This window comes from Triturus cristatus, chromosome 5_1, assembly GCF_964204655.1.
Source record: "Triturus cristatus chromosome 5_1, aTriCri1.1, whole genome shotgun sequence".
NCBI classification, from domain to species: domain Eukaryota; kingdom Metazoa; phylum Chordata; class Amphibia; order Caudata; family Salamandridae; genus Triturus; species Triturus cristatus.
This window is the reverse complement of record NC_140587.1, coordinates 288487893-288512465: the sequence shown is the minus strand read 5'-3', so window position 1 is coordinate 288512465 and position 24573 is coordinate 288487893. Positions and strand designations below refer to the sequence as shown.

Below are 24573 nucleotides of genomic sequence, written 5' to 3'. Positions count from 1 at the left end.
AGGACAATAAACACAGAAGAACACATACGAAAGCACTTTATTTCACAGGTATACAGTTTTCATGCTTTTAGAACACCACATACCTCTCACCAGCTATTTAGGGTCCTGTATCCGACTCACAACATTTCCTTGCCTGCGACCTCTCTCTCTACACAAACAACTACAGCACAGGAAATAGGAAGGCAATAGGTGGGGCAGTTTATGCAAATTTATGCTGCCAATGTGCCTTGCAGATTCATGCAGGATTTCTAGATCCTTGCTGGATACAAGAGAGTAGGCCTTGTTCCAGATAAACTATCCCTAGCAGGGAAAGTCTGAGCACAGGCACTCTTTTGCTCTTTAGCCCCTGGCCTGGGACTCATCCTCACTTGCTGAGGCGTGAAATTCTGCATACCAACTTTGCACAGAAGGTATGTTTGTGGTTGTTTGGGGATGGGTGGGAGGTCAAGAGCAGGGAAAAGCAGGTCTCCTTCACTACTAGACTCCTCTTCTATGCCTCCCTGCCATTCACTCACTCTGTCTTTGTTTCATTCTCTCCTTCCACAACACTCCTTCTCACTCACTCGCTCTATCACTTGTATTTTTGCCCTTGCTCTGCATTCTATAGTGGAAACATCTCTTGAATGAAGCATCTGAAAATGACGTGACATAAAATTTAAAACCTCCTTATTGGAAACCTAAAACATCACAAGACTTAATGTAACCCATTTCGTTCGTAAAAAAGATTTTTAAAGTACCCCACAAAACAAATATAAAACACCACGAGTGCTAGAAGAATATTACACTAACGTTAAAGATAGAATAGGGCAAATGCATTTGCAGTTGAAACTGAAGTTTGGTACTTCTTCAGATATTATTTACATTGCCAATTTTTAGCTGAGATTCTAAAGGAACCGAGAGAGAAAATGGAATTCAAGTTTTGTCAGAAGTGGGATTCGAACCCACACCTCCAGAAGAGACTGTGACCTTAATGCACAGAGCTTAGGCCAATAGTGGCTAGAGCAAGAAAAAAACTCACTGCACTCTTCCAAGAAGACAATCCTATAAGCCACTGCGAGGGAAATGATCATATTTCTCAAGAAAAAAATTAGAGTAAACACAGGACTGTCAGAAGTGGGATTTGAACCCCACCTCCAGAGGAGACTGCGACCTGAACGCAGCGCCTTAGACCACTCGGCCATCCTGACTTGTTTTCCCAGCATCTTCCAGAGGCCAGACAGCCATGCAGTTGAGGTACTGAAAAGGAATGCCCTCAATTTATTTATCCTATTATATGCACTTCCAACAGATCTTTGAACAATCTGTACAGAGCAGGACCTATGGAGAACTCTTTAGAACTTTGAGGCGAACAAAGAGAAAGTGCTATTCACCAGCCACTTGAACGGCTCAAAGCTGCTTTGAAATTGAGAAAATAGCCACCTCTTGGCTGCCTAAAGCAATTTCAACAAGGGATCTCAAAGTCACAACATAGGGTGGAGTATGCAAATTTAAGCAGCCCCTGATCAAAGCCCTAAGGAAATTGCTGTAAGTGTGCTGGAGTCCAGTTGTCTACCAGATGCATGGCATTCTTCCAAATTTGCAGGGCCCGTCTGGCCAGGGCATACAAGAGCATGACTCTTCCAGATGACCTCTTACATGGGTCCTATGCTCATTTGGTAAGGATTGCGCTTTGTCAGCAAGACGTTATAGAACCTAAATATATGAGAAACCCCATCTCTCTTGACAAGAGGAGAACGGAATAACGTGCCAGGTAAAGACCAAGAGATGCAACTTCCATCAGATGTTAACCTGATAAAGGAGACTAAATCTCCAAAAGGCATGTCAGAAGTGGGATTCGAACCCACGCCTCCAAAGGAGACTGTGGCCTAAACACAGCGCCTTAGACCTCTCGGCCATAATGACAGTTTAGGCTTTTAAGAAATGAATAAAAGTTACTCAGAAATGTCTACCTCCATGCAAGCCTGAAATAATTTAAACCTTCAAACACAAGGTGCAACTTTATGCACAGGACAATAACCACAGAAGAACACATACGAAGGCACTTTATTTCACAGGTATACAGTTTTCATGCTTTTAGAACACCACATACCTCTCACCAGCCAATTAGGGTCCGGTATCCGACTCACAACATTTCCTTGCCTGCGACCTCTCTCTCTACACAAACAACTACAGCACAGGAAGTAGGAAGGCAATAGGAGGGGCAGTTTATGCAAATTTATGCTGCCAATGTGCCTTGCAGATTCATGCAGGATTTCTAGATCCTTGCTGGATACAAGAGAGTAGGCCTTGTTCCAGATAAACTATCCCTAGCAGGGAAAGTCTGAGCACAGGCACTCTTTTACTCTTTAGCCCCTGGCCTGGGACTCACCCTCACTTGCTGAGGCGTGAAATTCTGCATACCAACTTTGCACAGAAGGTATGTTTGTGGTTGTTTGGGGATGGGTGGGAGGGCAAGAGCAGGGAAAAGCAGGTCTTCTTCACTACTAGACTCCTCTTCTATGCCTCCCTGCCATTCACTCACTCTGTCTTTGTTTCATTCTCTCCTTCCACAACACTCCTTCTCACTCACTCGCTCTATCACTTGTATTTTTGCTCTTGCTCTGCATTCTATAGTGGAAACATCTCTTGAATGAAGCATCTGAAAATGACGTGACATAAAATTTAAAACCTCCTTATTGGAAACCTAAAACATCACAAGACTTAATGTAACCCATTTCGTTCGTAAAAAAGATTTTTAAAGTACCCCACAAAACAAATATAAAACACCACGAGTGCTAGAAGAATATTACACTAACGTTAAAGATAGAATAGGGCAAATGCATTTGCAGTTGAAACTGAAGTTTGGTACTTATTCAGATATTATTTACATTGCCAATTTTTAGCTGATATTCTAAAGGAACTGAGAGAGAAAATGGAATTCAAGTTTTGTCAGAAGTGGGATTCAAACCCACGCCTTCAGGAGAAACTGCGGCCTTACACAGCGCCTTAGACCACTCGGCCATCATGACCCCATGCTGCTTTTTCATCTAAAGGGTGAGAAAGATATTAGGAACCAAAAAATGCACAGAGCTTAGGCCAATAGTGGCTAGAGCAAGAAAAAAACTGACTGCACTCTTCCAAGAAGACAATCCTATAAGCCACTGCGAGGGAAATGATCATATTTCTCAAGAAAAAAAGTAGAGTAAACACAGGACTGTCTGAAGTGGGATATGAAGCCACGCCTCCAGAGGAGACTGCGACCTGAACGCAGCGTCTTAGACCCCTCGGCCATCCTGACTTGCTTTCCCAGCATCTTCCAGAGGCCAGACAGCCATGCAGGTGAGGTACTGAAAAGGAATGCCCTCAATTTATTTATCCTATTATATGCACTTCCAACAGATCTTTGAACAATCTGTACAGAGCAGGACCTATGGAGAACTCTTTAGAACTTTGAGGCGAACAAAGAGAAAGTGCTATTCACCAGCCACTTGAACGGCTCAAAGCTGCTTTGAAATTGAGACAATAGCCACCTCTTGGCTGGCTAAAGCAATTTCAACAAGGGATCTCAAAGTCACAACATAGGGTGGAGTATGCAAATTTAAGCAGCCCCTGATCAAAGCCCTGAGGAAATTGCTGTAAGTGTGCTGGAGTCCAGTTGTCTACCAGATGCATGGCATTCTTCCAAATTTGCAGGGCCCGTCTGGCCAGGGCATACAAGAGCATGACTCTTCCAGATGACCTCTTACATGGGTCCTATGCTCATTTGGTAAGGATTGCGCTTTGTCAGCAAGACGTTATAGAACCTAAATATATGAGAAACCCCATCTCTCTTGACAAGAGGAGAACGGAATAACGTGTCAGGTGAAGACCAATAGAAGCAACTTCCATCAGATGTTAACCTGATAAAGGAGATTAAATCTCCAAAAGGCATGTCAGAAGTGGGATTCGAACCCACAGCTCCAAAGGAGACTGTGGTCTAAACACAGCGCCTTAGACCTCTCGGCCATCCTGACAGTATAGGCTTTTAAGAAATTAATAAAAGTTACTCAGAAAGGTCTACCTCCATGCAAGCCTGAAATAATTTAAACCTTCAAACACAAGGTGCAACTTTATGCACAGGACAATAAACACAGAAGAACACATATGAAGGCACTTTATTTCACAGGTATACAGTTTTCATGCTTTTAGAACACCACATACCTCTCACCAGCTATTTAGGGTCCTGTATCCGGCTCACAACATTTCCTTGTACACAAACAACTACAGCACAGGAAGTAGGAAGGCAATAGGAGGGGCAGTTTATGCAAATGTATGCTGCCAATGTGCCTTGCAGATTCATGCAGGATTTCTAGATCCTTGCTGGATACAAGAGAGTAGGCCTTGTTCCAGATAAACTATCCCTAGCAGGGAAAGTCTGAGCACAGGCACTCTTTTGCTCTTTAGCCCCTGGCCTGGGACTCACCCTCACTTGCTGAGGCGTGAAATTCTGCATACCAACTTTGCACAGAAGGTATGTTTGTGGTTGTTTGGGGATGGGTGGGAGGTCAAGAGCAGGGAAAAGCAGGTCTCCTTCACTACTAGACTCCTCTTCTATGCCTCCCTGCCATTCACTCACTCTGTCTTTGTTTCATTCTCTCCTTCCACAACACTCCTTCTCACTCACTCGCTCTATCACTTGTATTTTTGCCCTTGCTCTGCATTCTATAGTGGAAACATCTCTTGAATGAAGCATCTGAAAATGACGTGACATAAAATTTAAAACCACCTTATTGGAAACCTAAAACATCACAAGACTTAATGTAACCCATCTCTTTCATAAAAAAGATTTTTAAAGTACCCCACAAAAGAAATATAAAACACCACGAGTGCTAGAAGAATATTACATTAACGTTAAAGATAGAATAGGGCAAATGCATTTGCAGTTGAAACTGAAGTTTGGTACTTATTCAGATATTATTTACATTGCCAATTTTTAGCTGAGATTCTAAAGGAACTGAGAGAGAAAATGGAATTTAAGTTTTGTCAGAAGTGGGATTCGATCCCACGCCTCCAGGAGAGACTGCGGCCTTAACGCAGCGCCTTAGACCACTCGGCCATCCTGACCCCATGCTGTTTTATCATCTAAAGGGTGAGAAAGATATTAGGAACCAAAAAATGCACAGAGCTTAGGCCAATAGTGGCTAGAGCAAGAAAAAAACTCACTGCACACTTCCAAGAAGACAATCCTATAAGCCACTGCGAGGGAAATGATCATATTTCTCAAGAAAAAAAGTAGAGTAAACACAGGACTGTCAGAAGTGGGATTTGAACCCACGCCTCCAGAGGAGACTGCGACCTGAACGCAGCGCCTTAGACCACTCGGCCATCCTGACTTGCTTTCCCAGCATCTGCCAGAGACCAAACAGCCATGCAGGTGAGGTACTGAAAAGGTATGCCCTCAATTTATTTATCCTATTATATGCACTTCCAACAGATCTTTGAACAATCTGTACAGAGCAGGACCTATGGAGAACTCTTGAGAACTTTGAGGCGAACAAAGAGAAAGTGCTATTCACCAGCCACTTGAACGGCTCAAAGCTGCTTTGAAATTGAGACAATAGCCACCTCTTGGCTGGCTAAAGCAATTTCAACAAAGGATCTCAAAGTCACAACATAGGGTGGAGTATACAAATTTAAGCAGCCCCTGATCAAAGCCCTAAGGAAATTGCTGTAAGTGTGCTGGAGTCCAGTTGTCTACCAGATGCATGGCATTCTTCCAAATTTGCAGGGCCCGTCTGGCCAGGGCATACAAGAGCATGACTCTTCCAGATGACCTCTTACATGGGTCCTATGCTCATTTGGTAAGGATTGCGCTTTGTCAGCAAGACGTTATAGAACCTAAATATATGAGAAACCCCATCTCTCTTGACAAGAGGAGAACGGAATACCGTGCCAAGTGAAGACCAACAGATGCAACTTCCATCAGATGTTAACCTGATAAAGGAGATTAAATCTCCAAAAGGCATGTCAGAAGTGGGATTCAAACCCACACCTCCAAAGGAGACTGTGGCCTAAACACAGCGCCTTAGACCTCTCGGCCATCCTGACAGTATAGGCTTTTAAGAAATGAATAAAAGTTACTCAGAAACGTCTACCTCCATGCAAGCCTGAAATAATTTAAACCTTCAAACACAAGGTGCAACTTTATGCACAGGACAATAAACACAGAAGAACACATACGAAAGCACTTTATTTCACAGGTATACAGTTTTCATGCTTTTAGAGCACCACATACCTCTCACCAGCTATTTAGGGTCCTGTATCCGACTCACAACATTTCCTTGCCTGCGACCTCTCTCTCTACACAAACAACTACAGCACATGAAGTAGGAAGGCAATACGTGGGGCAGTTTATGCAAATTTATGCTGCCAATGTGCCTTGCAGATTCATGCAGGATTTTTAGATCCTTGCTGGATACAAGAGAGTAGGCCTTGTTCCAGATAAACTATCCCTAGCAGGGAAAGTCTGAGCACAGGCACTCTTTTGCTCTTTAGCCCCTGGCCTGGGACTCACCCTCACTTGCTGAGGCGTGAAATTCTGCATACCAACTTTGCACAGAAGGTATGTTTGTGGTTGTTTGGGGATGGGTGGGAGGTCAAGAGCAGGGAAAAGCAGGTCTCCTTCACTACTAGACTCCTCTTCTATGCCTCCCTGCCGTTCACTCACTCTGTCTTTGTTTCATTCTCTCCTTCCACTCCACTCCTTCTCACTCACTCGCTCTATCACTTGTATTTTTGCCCTTGCTCTGCATTCTATAGTGGAAACATCTCTTGAATGAAGCATCTGAAAATGACGTGACATACAATTTAAAACCTCCTTATTGGAAACCTAAAACATCACAAGACTTAATGTAACCCATTTCTTTCATAAAAAAGATTTTTAAAGTACCCCACAAGAGAAATATAAAACACCACGAGTGCTAGAAGAATATTACATTAACGTTAAAGATAGAATAGGGCAAATGCATTTGCAGTTGAAACTGAAGTTTGGTACTTATTCAGATATTATTTACATTGCCAATTTTAAGCTGAGATTCTAAAGGAACTGAGAGAGAAAATGGAATTCAAGTTTTGTCAGAAGTGGGATTCGAACCCACGCCTCCAGGAGAGACTGCGGCCTTAACGCAGTGCCTTAGACCATTTGGCCATCCTGACCCCATGCTGCTTTTTCATTTAAAGGGTGAGAAAGATATTAGGAACCAAAAAATGCACAGAGCTTAGGCCAATAGTGGCTAGAGCAAGAAAAAATCTCACTGCACTCTTCCAAGAAGACAATCCTATAAGCCACTGCGAGGGAAATGATCATATTTCTCAAGAAAAAAATTAGAGTAAACACCGGACTGTCAGAAGTGGGATTTGAACCCACGCCTCCAGAGGAGACTGCGACCTGAACGAAGCGCCTTAGACCACTCCGCCATCCTGACTTGCTTTCCCAGCATCTTCCAGAGGCCAGACAGCCATGCAGGTGAGGTACTGAAAAGGAATGCCCTCAATTTATTTATCCTATTATATGCACTTCCAACAGATCTTTGAACAATCTGTACAGAGCAGGACCTATGGAGAACTCTTTAGAACTTTGAGGCGAACAAAGAGAAAGTGCTTTTCACCAGCCACTTGAACGGCTCAAAGCTGCTTTGAAATTGAGACAATAGCCACCTCTTGGCTGGCTAAAGCAATTTCAACAAGGGATCTCAAAGTCACAACATAGAGTGGAGTATGCAAATTTAAGCAGCCCCTGATCAAAGCCCTAAGGAAATTGCTGTAAGTGTGCTGGAGTCCAATTGTCTACCAGGTGCATGGCATTCTTCCAAATTTGCAGGGCCCGTCTGGCCAGGGCATACAAGAGCATGACTCTTCCAGATGACCTCTTACATGGGTCCTATGCTCATTTGGTAAGGATTGCGCTTTGTCAGCAAGACGTTATAGAACCTAAATATATGAGAAACCCCATCTCTCTTGACAAGAGGAGAACGGAATAACGTGCCAGGTGAAGACCAACAGATGCAACTTCCATCAGATGTTAACCTGATAAAGGAGATTAAATCTCCAAAAGGCATGTCAGAAGTGGGATTCGAACCCACACCTCCAAAGGAGACTGTGGCCTAAACACAGCACCTTAGACCTCTCGGCCATCCTGACAGTATAGGCTTTTAAGAAATGAATAAAAGTTACTCAGAAACGTCTACCTCCATGCAAGCCTGAAATAATTTAAACCTTCAAACACAAGGTGCAACTTTATGCACAGGACAATAAACACAGAAGAACACATACAAAAGCACTTTATTTCACAGGTATACAGTTTTCATGCTTTTAGAACACCACATACCTCTCACCAGCTATTTAGGGTCCTGTATCCGACTCACAACATTTCCTTGCCTGCGACCTCTCTCTCTACACAAACAACTACAGCACATGAAGTAGGAAGGCAATAGGTGGGGCAGTTTAAGCAAATTTATGCTGCCAATGTGCCTTGCAGATTCATGCAGGATTTTTAGATCCTTGCTGGATACAAGAGAGTAGGCCTTGTTCCAGATAAACTATCCCTAGCAGGGAAAGTCTGAGCACAGGCACTCTTTTGCTCTTTAGCCCCTGGCCTGGGACTCACCCTCACTTGCTGAGGCGTGAAATTCTGCATACCAACTTTGCACAGAAGGTATGTTTGTGGTTGTTTGGGGATGGGTGGGAGGTCAAGAGCAGGGAAAAGCAGGTCTCCTTCACTACTAGACTCCTCTTCTATGCCTCCCTGCCGTTCACTCACTCTGTCTTTGTTTCATTCTCTCCTTCCACAACACTCCTTCTCACTCACTCGCTCTATCACTTGTATTTTTGCCCTTGCTCTGCATTCTATAGTGGAAACATCTCTTGAATGAAGCATCTGAAAATGACGTGACATAAAATTTAAAACCTCCTTATTGGAAACCTAAAACATCACAAGACTTAATGTAACCCATTTCTTTCATAAAAAAGATTTTTAAAGTACCCCACAAAAGAAATATAAAACACCACGAGTGCTAGAAGAATATTACATTAACGTTAAAGATAGAATAGGGCAAATGCATTTGCAGTTGAAACTGAAGTTTGGTACTTATTCAGATATTATTTACATTGCCAATTTTTAGCTGAGATTCTAAAGGAACTGAGAGAGAAAATGGAATTCAAGTTTTGTCAGAAGTGGGATTCGAACCCACGCCTCCAGGAGAGACTGTGGCCTTAACGCAGTGCCTTAGACCACTCGGCCATCCTGACCCCATGCTGCTTTTTCATCTAAAGGGTGAGAAAGATATTAGGAACCAAAAAATGCACAGAGCTTAGGCCAATAGTGGCTAGAGCAAGAAAAAATCTCACTGCACTCTTCCAAGAAGACAATCCTATAAGCCACTGCGAGGGAAATGATCATATTTCTCAAGAAAAAAATTAGAGTAAACACCGGACTGTCAGAAGTGGGATTTGAACCCACGCCTCCAGAGGAGACTGCGACCTGAACAAAGCGCCTGAGACCACTCGGCCATCCTGACTTGCTTTCCCAGCATCTTCCAGAGGCCAGACAGCCATGCAGGTGAGGTACTGAAAAGGAATGCCATCAATTTATTTATCCTATTATATGCACTTCCAACAGATCTTTGAACAATCTGTACAGAGCAGGACCTATGGAGAACTCTTTAGAACTTTGAGGCGAACAAAGAGAAAGTGCTATTCACCAGCCACTTGAACGGCTCAAAGCTGCTTTGAAATTGAGACAATAGCCACCTCTTGGCTGGCTAAAGCAATTTCAACAAGGGATCTCAAAGTCACAACATAGGGTGGAGTATGCAAATTTAAGCAGCCCCTGATCAAAGCCCTGAGGAAATTGCTGTAAGTGTGCTGGAGTCCAGTTGTCTACCAGATGCATGGCATTCTTCCAAATTTGCAGGGCCCGTCTGGCCAGGGCATACAAGAGCATGACTCTTCCAGATGACCTCTTACATGGGTCCTATGCTCATTTGGTGAGGATTGCGCTTTGTCAGCAAGACGTTATAGAACCTAAATATATGAGAAACCCCATCTCTCTTGACAAGAGGAGAACGGAATAACGTGCCAGGTGAAGACCAATAGATGAAACTTCCATCAGATGTTAACCTGATAAAGGAGATTAAATCTCCAAAAGGCATGTCAGAAGTGGGATTCAAACCCACGCCTCCAAAGGAGACTGTGGCCTAAACACAGCGCCTTAGACCTCTCGGCCATCCTGACAGTATAGGCTTTTAAGAAATGAATAAAAGTTACTCAGAAACGTCTACCTCCATGCAAGCCTGAAAAAATTTAAACCTTCAAACACAAGGTGCAACTTTATGCACAGGACAATAAACACAGAAGAACACATACGAAAGCACTTTATTTCACAGGTATACAATTTTCATGCTTTTAGAACACCACATACCTCTCACCAGCTATTTAGGGTCCTGTATCCGACTCACAACATTTCCTTGCCTGCGACCTCTCTCTCTACACAAACAACTACAGCACAGGAAGCAGGAAGGCAATAGGAGGGGCAGTTTATGCAAATTTATGCTGCCAATGTGCCTTGCAGATTCATGCAGGATTTCTAGATCCTTGCTGGATGCAAGAGAGTAGGCCTTGTTCCAGATAAACTATCCCTAGTAGGGAAAGTCTGAGCACAGGCACTCTTTTGCTCTTTAGCCCCTGGCCTGGGACTCACCCTCACTTGCTGAGGCGTGAAATTCTGCATACCAACTTTGCACAGAAGGTATGTTTGTGGTTGTTTGGGGATGGGTGGGAGGTCAAGAGCAGGGAAAAGCAGGTCTCCTTCACTACTAGACTCCTCTTCTATGCCTCCCTGCCGTTCACTCACTCTGTCTTTGTTTCATTCTCTCCTTCCACAACATTCCTTCTCACTCACTCGCTCTATCACTTGTATTTTTGCCCTTGCTCTGCATTTTATAGTGGAAACATCTCTTGAATGAAGCATCTGAAAATGACGTGACATAAAATTTAAAACCTCCTTATTGGAAACCTAAAACATCACAAGACTTAATGTAACCCATTTCTTTCATAAAAAAGATTTTTAAAGTACCCCACAAAACAAATATAAAACACCACGAGTGCTAGAAGAATATTACATTAACGTTAAAGATAGAATAGGGCAAATGCATTTGCAGTTGAAACTGAAGTTTGGTACTTATTCAGATATTATTTACATTGCCAATTTTTAGCTGAGATTCTAAAGGAACTGAGAGAGAAAATGGAATTCAAGTTTTGTCAAAAGTGGGATTTGAACCCACGCCTCCAGGAGAGACTGCTGCCTTAACGCAGCGCCTTAGACCACTCGGCCATCCTGACCCCATGCTGCTTTTTCATCTAAAGGGTGAGAAAGATATTAGGAACCAAAAAATGCACAGAGCTTAGGCCAATAGTGGCTAGAGCAAGAAAAAAACTCACTGCACTCTTCCAAGAAGACAATCCTATAAGCCACTGCGAGGGAAATGATCATATTTCTCAAGAAAAAAATTAGAGTAAACACAGGACTGTCAGAAGTGGGATTTGAACCCACGCCTCCAGAGGAGACTGCGACCTGAACGCAGCGCCTTAGACCACTCGGCCATCCTGACTTGCTTTCCCAGCATCTTCCAGAGGCCAGACAGCCATGCAGGTGAGGTACTGAAAAGGAATGCCCTCAATTTATTTATCCTATTATATGCACTTCCAACAGATCTTTGAACAATCTGTACAGAGCAGGACCTATGGAGAACTCTTTAGAACTTTGAGGCGAACAAAGAGAAAGTGCTATTCACCAGCCACTTGAACGGCTCAAAGCTGCTTTGAAATTGAGACAATAGCCACCTCTTGGCTGGCTAAAGCAATTTCAACAAGGGATCTCAAAGTCACAACATAGGGTGGAGTATGCAAATTTAAGCAGCCCCTGATCAAAGCCCTAAGGAAATTGCTGTAAGTGTGCTGGAGTCCAGTTGTCTACCAGATGCATGGCATTCTTCCAAATTTGCAGGGCCCGTCTGGCCAGGTCATACAAGAGCATGACCCTTCCAGATGACCTCTTACATGGGTCCTATGCTCATTTGGTAAGGATTGCGCTTTGTCAGCAAGACGTTATAGAACCTAAATATATGAGAAACCCCATCTCTCTTGACAAGAGGAGAACGGAATAACGTGCCAGGTGAAGACCAACAGATGCAACTTCCATCAGATGTTAACCTGAAAAGGGGATTAAATCTCCAAAAGGCATGTCAGAAGTGGGATTCGAACCCACGCCTCCAAAGGAGACTGTGGCCTAAACACAGCGCCTTAGACCTCTCGGCCATCCTGACAGTATAGGCTTTTAAGAAATGAATAAAAGTTACTCAGAAACGTCTACCTCCATGCAAGCCTGAAATAATTTAAACCTTCAAACACAAGGTGCAACTTTATGCACAGGACAATAAACACAGAAGAACACATACGAAAGCACTTTATTTCACAGGTATACAGTTTTCATGCTTTTAGAACACCACATACCTCTCACCAGCTATTTAGGGTCCTGTATCCGACTCACAACATTTCCTTGCCTGCGACCTCTCTCTCTACACAAACAACTACAGCACATGAAGTAGGAAGGCAATAGGTGGGGCAGTTTATGCAAATTTATGCTGCCAATGTGCCTTGCAGATTCATGCAGGATTTCTAGATCCTTGCTGGATACAAGAGAGTAGGCCTTGTTCCAGATAAACTATCCCTAGCAGGGAAAGTCTGAGCACAGGCACTCTTTTGCTCTTTAGCCCCTGGCCTGGGACTCACCCTCACTTGCTGAGGCGTGAAATTCTGCATACCAACTTTGCACAGAAGGTATGTTTGTGGTTGTTTGGGGATGGGTGGGAGGTCAAGAGCAGGGAAAAGCAGGTCTCCTTCACTACTAGACTCCTCTTCTATGCCTCCCTGCCGTTCACTCACTCTGTCTTTGTTTCATTCTCTCCTTCCACAACACTCCTTCTCACTCACTCGCTCTATCACTTGTATTTTTGCCCTTGCTCTGCATTCTATAGTGGAAACATCTCTTGAATGAAGCATCTGAAAATGACGTGACATAAAATTTAAAACCTCCTTATTGGAAACCTAAAACATCACAAGACTTAATGTAACCCATTTCTTTCATAAAAAAGATTTTTAAAGTACCCCACAAAAGAAATATAAAACACCACGAGTGCTAGAAGAATATTACATTAACGTTAAAGATAGAATAGGGCAAATGCATTTGCAGTTGAAACTGAAGTTTGGTACTTATTCAGATATTATTTACATTGCCAATTTTTAGCTGAGATTCTAAAGGAACTGAGAGAGAAAATGGAATTCAAGTTTTGTCAGAAGTGGGATTTGAACCCACGCCTCCAGGAGAGACTGCGGCCTTAACGCAGCGCCTTAGACCACTCGGCCATCCTGACCCCATACAGCATTTTCATCTAAAGGGTGAGAAAGATATTAGGAACCAAAAAATGCACAGAGCTTAGGCCAATAGTGGCTAGAGCAAGAAAAAAACTCACTGCACTCTTCCAAGAAGACAATCCTATAAGCCACTGCGAGGGAAATGATCATATTTCTCAAGAAAAAAAGTAGAGTAAACACAGGACTGTCAGAAGTGGGATTTGAACCCACACCTCCAGAGGAGACTGCGACCTGAACGCAGCGCCTTAGACCACTCGGCCATCCTGACTTGCTTTCCCAGCATCTTCCAGAGGCCAGACAGCCATGCAGGTGAGGTACTGAAAAGGAATGCCCTCAATTTATTTATCCTATTATATGCACTTCCAACAGATCTTTGAACAATCTGTACAGAGCAGGACCTATGGAGAACTCTTTAGAACTTTGAGGCGAACAAAGAGAAAGTGCTATTCACCAGCCACTTGAACGGCTCAAAGCTGCTTTGAAATTGAGACAATAGCCACCTCTTGGCTGGCTAAAGCAATTTCCACAAGGGATCTCAAAGTCACAACATAGGGTGGAGTATGCAAATTTAAGCAGCCCCTGATCAAAGCCCTGAGGAAATTGCTGTAAGTGTGCTGGAGTCCAGTTGTCTACCAGATGAATGGCATTCTTCCAAATTTGCAGGGCCCGTCTGGCCAGGGCATACAAGAGCATGACTCTTCCAGATGACCTCTTACATGGGTCCTATACTCATTTGGTGAGGATTGCGCTTTGTCAGCAAGACGTTATAGAACCTAAATATATGAGAAACACCATCTCTCTTGACAAGAGGAGAATGGAATAACGTGCCAGGTGAAGACCAATAGATGCAACTTCCATCAGATGTTAACCTGATAAAGGACATTAAATCTCCAAAAGGCATGTGAGAAGTGGGATTCGAACCCACGCCTCCAAAGGAGACTGTGGCCTAAACACAGCGCCTTAGACCTCTCGGCCATCCTGACAGTATAGGCTTTTAAGAAATGAATAAAAGTTACTCAGAAACGACTACCTCCATGCAAGCCTGAAATAATTTAAACCTTCAAACACAAGGTGCAACTTTATGCACAGGACAATAAACACAGAAGAACACATACGAAAGCACTTTATTTCACAGGTATACAGTTTTCATGCTTTTAGAACACCACATACCTCTCACCAGCTATTTAGGGTCCTGTATCCGACTCACAACATGTCCTTGCCTGCGACCTCTCTCTCTACACAAACAACTACAGCACAGGAAGTAGGAAGGCAATAGGTGGGGCAGTTTATGCAAAATTATGCTGCCAATGTGCCTTGCAGATTCATGCAGGATTTCTAGATCCTTGCTGGATACAAGAGAGTAGGCCTTGTTCCGGATAAACTATCCCTAGCAGGGAAAGTCTGAGCACAGGCACTCTTTTACTCTTTAGCCCCTGGCCTGGGACTCACCCTCACTTGCTGAGGCGTGAAATTCTGCATACCAACTTTGCACAGAAGGTATGTTTGTGGTTGTTTGGGGATGGGTGGGAGGTCAAGAGCAGGGAAAAGCAGGTCTCCTTCACTACTAGACTCCTCTTCTATGCCTCCCTGCCATTCACTCACTCTGTCTTTGTTTCATTCTCTCCTTCCACAACACTCCTTCTCACTCACTCGCTCTATCCCTTGTATTTTTGCCCTTGCTCTGCATTCTATAGTGGAAACATCTCGTGAATGAAGCATCTGAAAATGACGTGACATAAAATTTAAAACCTCCTTATTGGAAACCTAAAACATCACAAGACTTAATGTAACCCATTTCTTTCATAAAAAAGATTTTTAAAGTACCCCACAAAAGAAATATAAAACACCACGAGTGCTAGAAGAATATTACATTAACGTTAAAGATAGAATAGGGCAAATGCATTTGCAGTTGAAACTGAAGTTTGGTACTTATTCAGATATTATGTACATTGCCAATTTTTAGCTGAGATTCTAAAGGAACTGAGAGAGAAAATTGAATTCAAGTTTTGTCAGAAGTGGGATTCGAACCCACGCCTCCAGGAGAGACTGCGGCCTTACACAGCGCCTTAGACCACTCGGCCATCCTGACCCCATACTACATTTTCATCTAAAGGGTGAGAAATATATTAGGAACCAAAAAATGCACAGAGCTTAGGACAATAGTGGCTAGAGCAAGAAAAAAACTCACTGCACTCTTCCAAGAAGACAATCCTATAAGCCACTGCGAGGGAAATGATCATATTTCTCAAGAAAAAAAGTAGAGTAAACACAGGACTGTCAGAAGTGGGATTTGAACCCACACCTCCAGAGGAGACTGCGACCTGAACGCAGCGCCTTAGACCACTCGGCCATCCTGACTTGCTTTCCCAGCATATTCCAGAGGCCAGACAGCCATGCAGGTGAGGTACTGAAAAGGAATGCCCTCAATTTATTTATCCTATTATATGCACTTCCAACAGATCTTTGAACAATCTGTACAGAGCAGGACCTATGGAGAACTCTTTAGAACTTTGAGGCGAACAAAGAGAAAGTGCTTTTCACCAGCCACTTGAACGGCTCAAAGCTGCTTTGAAATTGAGACAATAGCCACCTCTTGGCTGGCTAAAGCAATTTCAACAAGGGATCTCAAAGTCACAACATAGAGTGGAGTATGCAAATTTAAGCAGCCCCTGATCAAAGCCCTAAGGAAATTGCTGTAAGTGTGCTGGAGTCCAATTGTCTACCAGGTGCATGGCATTCTTCCAAATTTGCAGGGCCCGTCTGGCCAGGGCATACAAGAGCATGACTCTTCCAGATGACCTCTTACATGGGTCCTATGCTCATTTGGTAAGGATTGCGCTTTGTCAGCAAGACGTTATAGAACCTAAATATATGAGAAACCCCATCTCTCTTGACAAGAGGAGAACGGAATAACGTGCCAGGTGAAGACCAACAGATGCAACTTCCATCAGATGTTAACCTGATAAAGGAGATTAAATCTCCAAAAGGCATGTCAGAAGTGGGATTCGAACCCACGCCTCCAAAGGAGACTGTGGCCTAAACACAGCGCCTTAGACCTCTCGGCCATCCTGACAGTATAGGCTTTTAAGAAATGAATAAAAGTTACTCAGAAACGTCTACCTCCATGCAAGCCTGAAATAATTTAAACCTTCAAACACAAGGTGCAACTTTATGCACAGGACAATAAACACAGAAGAACACATACGAAAGCACTTTATTTCACAGGTATACAGTTTTCATGCTTTTAGAACACGACATACCTCTCACCAGCTATTTAGGGTCCTGTATCCGACTCACAACATTTCCTTGCCTGCGACCTCTCTCTCTACACAAACAACTACAGCACAGGAAGTAGGAAGGCAATAGGTGGGGCAGTTTATGCAAATTTATGCTGCCAATGTGCCTTGCAGATTCATGCAGGATTTCTAGATCCTTGCTGGATACAAGAGAGTAGGCCTTGTTCCAGATAAACTATCCCTAGCAGGGAAAGTCTGAGCACAGGCACTCTTTTGCTCTTTAGCCCCTGGCCTGGGACTCACCCTCACTTGCTGAGGCGTGAAATTCTGCATACCAACTTTGCACAGAAGGTATGTTTGTGGTTGTTTGGGGATGGGTGGGAGGTCAAGAGCAGGGAAAAGCAGGTCTCCTTCACTACTAGACTCCTCTTCTATGCCTCCCTGCCATTCACTCACTCTGTCTTTGTTTCATTCTCTCCTTCCACAACACTCCTTCTCACTCACTCGCTCTATCACTTGTATTTTTGCCCTTGCTCTGCATTCTATTGTGGTAAATATTTCGTTACCGGTACTATTTTTTATGCGGTAAAGTCTATTAAGAATAACTCAGTAAATATAAGAGGCAGAATCCGTGGTATTAGAGGTTTTAAAAGGCTTTATTCCTATACAAAGGAATACAATTCGAATTGTAGGCATTCTATTCCATCACCACGAAAGTTCAGGAAGGAAGAGCATATATTATTGACAGATAGGCAGTTTTATAGAAAATACATTACAGTGAAACAGATGCAAGAGGCGTAACAGCTGATAATACGGATAAACTGTGCATACGTAGCTAATAGAGGCGTATACATGGGCGTAATTTAATAAACATCATCATACATGATGTCGCAAGTGGGTGGATCCATAAGAGAATCCTGCAATGTCAGCAGAAATAGTTGGCAGAGATGCGCGCGCAGCCGCATGACGTGTGATTGACGTGCAACTAGAGGGTGAAGGGGACTTGACATTTAGCTCTACATGTGGAGACAGAAGTCTGGGGGTCGTGTCAACCTAATCCCAAATCATATCTAATATCCTATGTTTAAAGAACTGTGTTATCCAAAAGGAGAGGCCTCTAGGATAGAATCTATTCTATACTGACTGTTAGTGCGTGTACAAGCGTCTAAGTGTCTACACTAGATGCGAGGGGGTAGGAATATTCCATGGTAACGGGGCTATGAATTACTTGCATGAGGGCAGCGAGGCCTGGCCATGTGCACGGTAGCTGGAGGAATGTTTACCTAAACTACTAGACAGGAATGCATCGGATGAGGAGCGGAGGAGATAATCTTGAAGGTGAAATACAGTTTTTGGCAGGCGACTGGCTGGATCAGGCACCGTTAGCCGCGCAGGGAGTAGGACAAAGTTCATGGATACAGATGCAGGCTCAGACTGGAGCTTTCAGAGGCAGAAGGCAGGAAAAGGCTTGATGACAGAATTCGGGCCTACTCGCCTGAATCTGTAAAATGTGGAAAGTGAACCACATAAAGTCGGTGGCCTTTCATACTTAGGAATGGAATATCTGACCCATTCATGGCGGATCTGAAAGAGGACATGTTGACGGTGGACGCACATATATTTGTGTCTTCAAAACTGGAGCAGGAGGGAACATACATGTACTTATAGCATGCACATGGAGCCGTTGGGGTCTACGATAGGGGACATAACTGATCACAAAATTCATATTTCCTCATTCCCTCCTTGTCCCCTTCGGACCCTTAGGAGATATCGATCTTCATCAATCCATCAATCATCAATCCATCGATCTGTTCATATAGCATCATTTGTTCTTCTTTCTTCTTCCGGGATCTCGAACGAAAACTTGGATGTGGGATACACGAGGTGGCACACAGACCACAAATCGCTGGCCCACATTGTAGACATAAGCAGCAACTGAATAGTATGAGAAAGCCAATACCTAGGAAGGATAGGATTCTCCATCCCCAGGCTGACAACACGCTCCAGAACCAACCGGACCAAGTCCAGGTGCCTGGACTCTGGTGTATCTGGCTTACAATCTTATGAAGGCGAGTTATGGCTTTATATACTGACGGTGAATTTTCTGGTATGAAAATGCAGCAACTTGATCCGATGACCCTACAAGCTCCGCCCCTATCGGCCAGGATGACGTCAAGGACAAGACGATTTTGAAGCACAACAATCCGCATAGCAGACTGCTCTTCTGTTAAATTGCCTAAGGCGGAAATAGTTTCGTTCACTACTGCTTCAAGGGTTCTGGTTAATCTACGTATCAGCTTACTATTGGTAACTGTACCTATATAGGGAAAGAAACCTTTATTGAAATCTGTGTATTTTTCCCATGCTGTTTCAGTGTAATCGACAATTGGGAGATCTCTCTGCTGTCTATTGTGTACTAAATGGGTATTTCTATGATAATCAGGAGGAGCTAGGAAAACAGGTGGCAGAAGGAATGCTATGTAACAGGTACCATCCCAATCTAGAGGTAGACGTATATATGCGGTCTGGCCACATATAAAGTAGGAATGGCGAGAAGCTCTAAATGTAGACTTGCCTTGATCACTGAATTTTATTACAGTGGTGCATTTACTATGGCCCATGTGTATGGAACCATTCTTTCTTACACATAATTCCCCTTTTACTGGGAATACTGACATGGCAGGCAAGATTGGTGTAGCTTCAGATTCAACGTTCAGGATCATGAGGTTAAGTGTAAAATTACCTAATCCATATACTTCATTTTCTAGATCAGTTCCTGTTCTTTTGGGAAGTCCCTTCTTGTTAGGGTAGCAGACTTTAAGCAAAACTAAGTTCAGGTTTCCCCATACCCAGTTGTCTTGATAAACTGCGGAATTTGAATCTAGGGAATTAATCAAACTAAACCATGCTCCACAGGAGCCATTGTGTGTGAACGGATAGGGAAAGAGGGGCAAAACTCCCTTATAGTTCTGATAGGGAGGGAGTCGGCCACATATCCAACAATTTGTGGCATTGCTGGTTTGATGGGAATGATGTAACATGCTAATGAATGTGTTGTTGCGCAGCGCAAATCTATAGGACAGCTCATGCGGAGGTAATTCACTAAAAGAATGTTCTGCAGTTACATTGTAAGCACGTTTAGGAATAGGACAATACATGTGTAATAGCATGCTGACAATGATGATCAGAAGACTTAGAAAAAACAAAATTAATAATGTTACTGTGCAGTGACTACGAAATGATTTACAATACGCATGCTTCTTGAGCTGCATCTGATGATTTCTTTCTCTATTCCGGTCTAGAGGATACATGTCAGAGACAAATTCAACCGATTCACCTTGGAGAGGACTTAAACAATCAAATTGTCTGACTTACTAGACCTCAATTTTAGTTTGTAAAGTTCTGGTTTTGTTAATTCAGCCAAGGGGAGCTTTGAGTCTATCTGTGAGGGAATACAGGGTTGAGTATCTACACTGGATGGTAGTCCATAAAATTTCTTGATATGACTCGAGTGCAACCACCCTTTCCGTCCCTCGATTTTCACGGCTGTCCTTGTGGTGAGTAGAACCAACTTCGGTGACTTCCACCTAGGATCCAGTTGGGTCTTCCGGACCAGCACCAGGTCCCCAGGAACCACGTCATGGGGCTTCACCTCAGTATTGTCGGGAAAAGCTGCGGATACCTGTGAACGACAAGATTGTAGTGCAGACATCAAGGAAGCCAGGTAATCTGTCAGCATATTACAGTCAACATCAGTGATTTTGCGAGGTATAGGCGTCCCCCACATATTTGGTGGTCTACCGAAGATCACCTCGTACGGGGATAGCCCTGTTCGAGAATGTGCTACCATTCTCATGTAAAAGAGCGCAACTGGTAAGGCTACTATCCAATCGACTCCTTTTTCTCTACATATTTTGGACAATCTAATTTTCAGAGTTTGATTATGACGTTCCACGAGACCTGCCGCCTCGGGATGTCGGACACAGTGGAATTTCCATTGGTAGCCTAATAAAAGGGAAACGTGTTTCATTAGTTCGGATGAGAACGGCTGGCCGTTATCTGAGTAGACAACACGTGGTAAACCGTACCGTGGGAAGAATTCTCGAACTAACTGTTTGGCAGTAGTCGGGGCAGTGTAATCTGAAACCGGGTATGCTTCTGTCCAACGGGAAAGAGCACAGACAACTACGAGAACATATTTGAATCCTCGACATCGTTCCATCTGGATATAATCCATCTGGAGGACTTCAAAAGCATGATCGGGAGTTTGAAATCCACCCTGTTCTACGGGGATGCTTTTACCTGGATTAAACTGACAACATATCATACAGGTACGAACTTTTTGTTTAGCTGCGGCTCGTAAATGTTTGTTGAACCAAATGTGTTGAATGCTGTCTAGCATAGCTTTTTCTCCTAGGTGTGCTGGACTATGTATAGTGTTAATGATGACTTGGACCATTGAGTCGGGAAGAAACCATATAGATTTTTCCTTCGTCATCCATCCTTGATCTGTTTGGATCCCTCCTAATTCAGTCCATTTCTTTATTTCTTCTGGTGTAGCATGTGTCTGTATGTCAATTACATCAAGGGCGGGATCCTTAACTGTCATGCAATGTGTTGGTGTCGGAACTATTGTCTTTGTCGCGTCAGTTGTGTGAGTCTGATTCTGAGCAGTCTGTTTAGCTGTTCTGTCAGCTAGGTCATTACCCTGAGAAATGATATCGGTAACTTTTGTGTGGGCTTTGCATTTCATAATCGATATTGCAGTAGGTAGATGAATCGCGTCTAATAGGGCTTGAATGAGGGGTCCGTGTTGAATGTGGGCACCGTGAGAAGTTAAATAACCTCTCTCTCGCCACAGTACGCCGAAGTCATGGACGACTCCGAATGCATAACGTGAATCTGTGTATATGTTGACTTTTTTATTTGTGGCTTGAATACAGGCTTGTGTCAGAGCGGTGAGCTCTGCTGCTTGAGCTGACAAAGTGTTAATACAATTTGTTTCAATGACTTCAGTGTCTGTTGTGACTGCGTAAGCGGCCACTAACTCTCCTGTACTTGTTCTCATACATGACCCATCTACATACAATGTCAAGTCTGGATCTGACAAAGGGATATCTGTCAAGTCTTGTCTGGGTTTCGTCGTGATAGTAATGACTTCGACACAATCATGTGCCAATGGATCTGTTCCGCCTACTGGTAACAGTGTGGCAGGATTTAACGTATTACAACGTCTGATTTCTACGTGTGGCTGAAACAATGTCAATTCGTAACCGGTGAGTCTCGCTATAGTCAAGTGTTGTGTTTGTGTGCGGTTCAAGAGAACCTCTACTACGTGTGGTACTTGTACTGTCAATTGATGTCCTAGCACTATGGCATCGCTTTGTCTGATTGCTAAAGCTGTTGCTGCCACCGATTTCAGGCACGCTGGAAGTGCCTGAGCTACTGGATCTAATGTACTAGAGAAATAAGCACATGGTTTGTGTGATCCTGCTTGTTCCTGAGTGAGTACTGACAAGGCAGTACCTTCGCGTTCTGTAACAAAGAGTGTAAACTGTTTACTGTAACATGGTGTTGCTAAGACAGGTGCTTGGCATAAAGCTTTCTTTAAGCTTTCAAAAGCGTGTGTATGTTCTGGAGTCCAAGGGAGGACAGTCGATGTGGCTGCCTCCTGTGTTGTCAACTGGATGAGTGGTTTTGCTAGAAATGCATATTGAGGGATCCACTGCCTACAGTATGAAGTGAGGCCTATAAAAGCCCGCACCTCCTTTTGTGTCTTGGGTGCTGGCATGTTAGCAATTAACTGGATGCGGTCGGATGTAAGCTGTCTTCCCTCCTTGGACAGCGAGTGCCCAAGGTAAACAACTCGCTGGACACAGAATTGCAGCTTAGAAGGGGACACCTTGTGCCCCTTGTCAGCCAGAAATTTCAAAACCGTCAGTGACGCTGTCTCACATTCAGGTTCGCTTCGGGCGGTGATCAGCAGATCATCGACATATTGAAGCAAGGCAGTGTTAACTGGCATGTGGATACTGTCAAGTTCTCGTTTCAGTGCTTGGCTATAGATGCTGGGGCTTTCTGTAAATCCTTGAGGTGCGCGTGTGAATTTAAAGCTTCGTCCATTTAAACTAAAACCGAACAGATATTGACTTTCCGGATCGATTGGGACACTAAAGAAAGCATTCTTGAGATCAATTACAGTGAAGAACGTTGCTTCTGAGTCAATAGCTGTGAGTAATGAAGAGATATCTGGGACCACAGGGTATTGTGGTACAATACATTTATTTAATTCGCGCAGATCAATAACTAATCGATATACTGGTGGTGCTTTTGGATCCGTTCTTTTAAGAATCGGAATTATCGGGGAATTACATACATTGGAGTCGGTTTCGACAACCACTCCTTGTGTAATGAGCTCGTCAATGATTTGCAGTAAAGCCACTACAGCATCTGGTGGTAACTTGTATTGTCGCATTCGTGGTAGTACTATTCCTGTTTTCAATGTAACTCGGTATGGTGTAATGTTCATGCAACCAACATCAGTGGGGCCTTGTGCCCATAAATGTGTAGGTAAATTCTGCAGTCGGTGATCCATGTCTCTGGACACGTAGTGACCTTTAAAGTCACGTAAAAATAGTCGTACTCCTTCCGGAGAACAACATATTATGGCTCCTAGAGCTTTCAATGTTTTTATACCTAACAAGTTTTCTGGACATGATTTAGTAAGCAATAAATCTGTAGTACGTGTCAATGGACCGACTGTAAGTGGAAGAGGTTGTGTTACGTCATTGATTATAGGTTTTCCTGAGAATCCAAGGGAAATATTCTGTGAGCCTGAGAGGGGTGCCCCTGGAACTTCACTGCGTCTTATAGTTGTTCTGCTTGCCCCTGTATCAAGTAAAAACTTTCTGTCTTCCCCTAATAGTTCACTATGTACATAAGGTCCCTCTTGGTCTACAGGAACCTCAATAAGGGGTAAGCCAACTTCCCTCTCTAGGCTATCTCATGAGTATCGCTGATAATCGGGATAATCTGTTTGTGCATACTGATACATCTGTTGTGTTGTTGCTTGTGTTGCAGCAATAGGCTGCGCTTGTGGTGGTGCTACGATCTGTTGTGGAGCTGCCTGTTGCGGAGCTAGTTGTTGCGGAGCTAACCTAGGTTGTGCATTCTGAGGGATTTGTTGTTGATTCTGATCCTGTCTAGGTGGACGTGGTCTCTCATGCGTTCTACCTGTGGCAATATTATGTTTCAGGACTGGACAATCGTGTATATAATGACCTGGTTGTTTACAATAGTTGCATGTCCCTTTCGCAGGACCTGCGGAATCACCCTTTTGATGACTATCGGCTGGAACTGACTGTGCAACAAGCATTTTCATTTTTGTATCTTTCATACGTCTTTGTTCGTGTTCTTGTTCTTCTCTAATTCTATTGTGGTGATATTGTAACATCTGTAACATCTGTGATGGGGTATTACCTTGCCAGGTACTTTCACTACTAGACTCCTCTTCTATGCCTCCCTGCCATTCACTCACTCTGTCTTTGTTTCATTCTCTCCTTCCACAACACTCCTTCTCACTCGCTCGCTCTATCACTTGTATTTTTGCCCTTGCTCTGCATTCTATAGTGGAAACATCTCTTGAATGAAGCATCTGTAAATGACGTGACATAAAATTTAAAACCTCCTTATTGGAAACCTAAAACATCACAAGACTTAATGTAACCCATTTCTTTCATAAAAAAGATTTTTAAAGTACCCCACAAAAGAAATATAAAACACCACGAGTGCTAGAAGAATATTACATTAACGTTAAAGATAGAATAGGGCAAATGCATTTGCAGTTGAAACTGAAGTTTGGTACTTATTCAGATATTATTTACATTGCCAA

The 24573-nt window shown here is 43.4% G+C and overlaps 12 non-coding genes across 12 annotated transcripts; all 12 read right to left on the bottom strand.

Moving 5' to 3' along the window:
• Positions 1–4999: 4999 nt before the first annotated feature.
• On the bottom strand, positions 5000–5082 carry TRNAL-AAG (transfer RNA leucine (anticodon AAG)). Its single transcript has one exon. It is a non-coding gene; the product is annotated as a tRNA-Leu (tRNA).
• A 186-nt stretch (positions 5083–5268) lies between these two features.
• Positions 5269–5351, bottom strand: TRNAL-CAG (transfer RNA leucine (anticodon CAG)). The gene has a single exon. It is a non-coding gene; the product is annotated as a tRNA-Leu (tRNA).
• A 1739-nt stretch (positions 5352–7090) lies between these two features.
• On the bottom strand, positions 7091–7173 carry TRNAL-AAG (transfer RNA leucine (anticodon AAG)). Its single transcript has one exon. It is a non-coding gene; the product is annotated as a tRNA-Leu (tRNA).
• A 901-nt stretch (positions 7174–8074) lies between these two features.
• Positions 8075–8157, bottom strand: TRNAL-UAG (transfer RNA leucine (anticodon UAG)). The gene has a single exon. It is a non-coding gene; the product is annotated as a tRNA-Leu (tRNA).
• Positions 8158–9181: 1024 nt separating this feature from the next.
• Positions 9182–9264, bottom strand: TRNAL-AAG (transfer RNA leucine (anticodon AAG)). The gene has a single exon. It is a non-coding gene; the product is annotated as a tRNA-Leu (tRNA).
• Positions 9265–10165: 901 nt separating this feature from the next.
• TRNAL-UAG (transfer RNA leucine (anticodon UAG)) lies at positions 10166–10248 on the bottom strand. Its single transcript has one exon. It is a non-coding gene; the product is annotated as a tRNA-Leu (tRNA).
• Positions 10249–11541: 1293 nt separating this feature from the next.
• On the bottom strand, positions 11542–11624 carry TRNAL-CAG (transfer RNA leucine (anticodon CAG)). Its single transcript has one exon. It is a non-coding gene; the product is annotated as a tRNA-Leu (tRNA).
• Positions 11625–12255: 631 nt separating this feature from the next.
• TRNAL-UAG (transfer RNA leucine (anticodon UAG)) lies at positions 12256–12338 on the bottom strand. The gene has a single exon. It is a non-coding gene; the product is annotated as a tRNA-Leu (tRNA).
• Positions 12339–13362: 1024 nt separating this feature from the next.
• Positions 13363–13445, bottom strand: TRNAL-AAG (transfer RNA leucine (anticodon AAG)). The gene has a single exon. It is a non-coding gene; the product is annotated as a tRNA-Leu (tRNA).
• Positions 13446–13631: 186 nt separating this feature from the next.
• On the bottom strand, positions 13632–13714 carry TRNAL-CAG (transfer RNA leucine (anticodon CAG)). The gene has a single exon. It is a non-coding gene; the product is annotated as a tRNA-Leu (tRNA).
• Positions 13715–15721: 2007 nt separating this feature from the next.
• Positions 15722–15804, bottom strand: TRNAL-CAG (transfer RNA leucine (anticodon CAG)). The gene has a single exon. It is a non-coding gene; the product is annotated as a tRNA-Leu (tRNA).
• A 632-nt stretch (positions 15805–16436) lies between these two features.
• On the bottom strand, positions 16437–16519 carry TRNAL-UAG (transfer RNA leucine (anticodon UAG)). Its single transcript has one exon. It is a non-coding gene; the product is annotated as a tRNA-Leu (tRNA).
• Between the last annotated feature and the right edge of the window lie 8054 nt (positions 16520–24573).